Here is a 3,405-nt window from a genome sequence, read left to right as displayed (position 1 = left end):
TTAATTTCCCTCTGGTTGTAACCCACCTCTTAGGAGGATTGTAAATCAAATTCAACCTTTTCAATGAAATGAAACGCAAAGGTCCTTTGCGTTTTCTCGAAAAAAATACTGACAACCAAACAAACAATTTGGCAGCTCAAAGACATTTAAGAAATTACTATATTAAAAAACTAGGGAAGAGTTTTGATGATCAGTATTAAAGCACAACAAATTCAATGATGTGGTAATCATACAGCTGCATAACTGCATAGTGCTGACTAACAAATGATCTGCTGCTATGCAAGACACTGCAGCATATGGAAGAATATATCCCACAGTACCTTCTCACAGTTTCTATTATTGGAAATGGTTACCTTGTCTGCACTTTCTGCACTTCCAGCTACTCGTCATTTTCTACATTCGAGTTAGCTACCTTATCTGTCATTAAGTTGATCGGGATTAACAACGTTTAAAGGCATCTTTCGAATGATAAAGATTGGACAGTAGTAGTACCGTTTGGACCCTTTGCAGCCTGGTTCCTCTCCACTAAATCCTACAGGAAGTTTTTGAAAGCACAAAGTAAGAAAGCCTGGGAATCGTAGTATGGACAACTATAGCTCGACGGATAAAATAAAACAGGTAGCCAAACCTCCTGCAGCTCCAGCATGCAACCGAGAGTCTATTTCGATGAATCCAACATCTCAACATATGCTTCCTCTATCTACTGATCGTGACCGCAGAATCTTGACTTGGTGGGATCCTGCAAGAACACAATTGCAACAAATACAGACATCTGAATGATCCTGCATTTTTTAACAGTGACATCACTTAAGACAATGATGCTCGGTGCATCGACCAAACAAAGCCAGACCTTGGGAAGCTTGTTCGAAGTGGAAAACGCCTTTTGCAGCAAGAACCTCATCTCCAGGGTCCTGTCCCATAGGGACTTCAGTTGAACAGAAATTGGACGCAAAGGTTAATAGTTTGAAAGCTTAAACACAGTGAATAAAGAGGATATCAATTTCACAGGATCATGATAAGGAGATATAAGAAGACCTTTTGATTTTTTACCGCCTGGCCCATTGCAACGTCGTCGTCTCGGTTCTGCTTCAAGGTATGAAGAATGCTTCTGCAGATGGAAGATTCTGAAGTGAGGCATTTAGAGGACAGGTAGAAGGGGGAGATTACATACTGTTGATTGGCCTAGAGGGCTTGATACTCCTGCTCAAGCTCCCCCATCTCACCATCATCATCTTCCTCCTCATCCTGGCTTTCCTCCTCCTCGTCGGAATCTTGTTCATCTTCGTCATCACTAGCGGTGCTCCTTGCGGAGAAGAAGCTGTCGTCCTCCTCGGGGTCGGAGTGGTCGTGCAGGTGGAGGTCGAACTAGCTCCCGGAGTCGGAAGAAACCTCCGAGGGCTGCAGGGAAGGTGATGCCTTGCGGCGCTTGGATGCGAGTGGCGGCATCTCCTCCTCGTCGGTGAATTGTTGGCTGCTATAAGAGAGAGGAGACAATAGCCACAACACCACCAGTGAAAACCAAATATTCCAAAATACCACTCAATAAAACAAAGTTGCAAAAATACCATCACAATCTAGCTTTTCATGTCAAAATACCACTATGTACTAACTGAGACTAACACTCACACAAAAATACATGTCCTATCATCACAACTCTCATTTCCCACATTCCAACAACTTTTAAACAAGATTTCAGCAACATTTTGACAAGATTTCAGCAGCTCGGCGGCAGTTTGACTTGCATTTCAGAACCAGTTTGACAGTATTTCAACTTATCACAGCAATTCAGTCGGATTTCAGCAACATTACAAAAGGAATGATAGCGAACTAACATCACATAATAGTTCAACATAGAGTATATTTTTCAGGCCCCAAGGATCGGAAAAAGGATCAAGCTACTAGTTTAGCATATAAATAATGCATAACAAATTGGAGAAGAGGAAGGTCGAATTCATAGTGGAGAAAGACAAGGGAGTGACCTCTCGATGCTAGGGGCTAGCAAGGAACTGTGGTCGAGCAGGAGCACTCACGGAGGCGACGAGCACTCGAGCAGGCCAGGTCGCCGGTGGCGTGCAGGGGCAGCCGAGCGGCACGAGACGCGACGGAGGAGTGGGTTCCGGCGGCGGAGCGAGCTTGTGTGCGTCGGACCGAGGGAATCAGCACGGGAACGAGCTTGCGTGGTGGCAGCGACAGGGGAGTACGGCGACCGGGCGATACCGAGGAAAGTTTGGCCGGAACGAGAGGCTTTGCACTTGGAGCTAGGCGCCTAGGCCTCAATGGAGAGTTCGCTTCAACTGGGCCTCATTGCCCGTTTTGCAGTCGCTGCCAAATCGGAGCTGGTCTTCAACTGGGCCTATATACCCGCAGGTGTAGCTATATGCGTTGTACTTCTAATAAAAAAGCGATATGCATTTTATTTTTTTCTCAAAAAAAATTATGCGTTGAATTTATTGATCAGTAATGTTCTAGATAAGTAGTAGACGCCTTAGCTAAATTATAAGTCACCACAAAGTGAGACGGTTCATCTAAAAAAAATACCTCCCTGTGATATCTCAAAAATAATAATTATATGCGCCGCGCCGAAAAGATTTCATGAATTGGAAAGTATGCAACCGTTAGAGTTCAAGGTTTGCATCGGAAAAAATATGAAAATAGTAAATTCAAACAAGATATTCCTAGTCAGCGTGGCATGGGGCTGTAGCTACACCTAGTTGGAAAATTATTGTTGACATTGGGACATTTGTGGGGAAGAGGTGACATTGGGTGTACTCAGAGTGCTGAGGGGAGAGGACGGTATGGCATACATCAACCACCTTTATCATTCTTACATCAAAGGTGGTAAGTTCATAGGAACTAGGACAATTCAGACCGATCAGTTTATGCAACGTAATCTATAAGATTGTGTTCAAAGTCTTAGCTAACAGGCTGAAGGAATGTCTATCAGATATCACAGAAGAACAGTCAGTGTTTGTACCAAGGGGTTGATAATGGATAACATAATTACCTCTTATGAGTGCATCCAATTCATGAAGCGGAATAGGGCAAAGATAAACCGCTTTTCTGCTCTTAAATTGAGTATGCGAAAGGCCTATGATTGGCTGGAGCGAGCTATCTTGAGGCGGTGTCCTTCCAAGTCTTTTCAATGGAGGGAAGTTACAGCAGTTTGTGCCCTCGTGTGGGGTACGCCGAGGTGGCCCAATCTCTCCATATCTTTTCTTTTTTAGCGGCTGAGGGACTTTCGTGCATTTTAAAATATCACATTTTATCAGTGGCGATCCATGGATTAAAGGTGGCACTGTCAGCTCCGGCGGTTAGTCACCTCATTTTTTTTGATGAAAACCTGTTGCTATTCAAGGCGGATGTGGACAGTGCATGGAAGGTGAGGAGGTTCTTGACCTTTATTGT

The 3,405-nt window shown here is 44.1% G+C and overlaps 1 pseudogene; it reads right to left on the bottom strand.

Annotated features, from left to right (window-relative positions):
* On the bottom strand, window positions 1-1,446 carry LOC124683703 (annotated as a pseudogene).
* Window positions 1,447-3,405: the final 1,959 nt, after the last annotated feature.

The sequence above is a fragment of the Lolium rigidum genome, chromosome 1, assembly GCF_022539505.1.
Source record: "Lolium rigidum isolate FL_2022 chromosome 1, APGP_CSIRO_Lrig_0.1, whole genome shotgun sequence".
NCBI lineage: Eukaryota > Viridiplantae > Streptophyta > Magnoliopsida > Poales > Poaceae > Lolium > Lolium rigidum.
The sequence above is the reverse complement of the archived record's forward strand: the minus strand, read 5'-3'. Positions and strand labels throughout refer to the sequence as shown.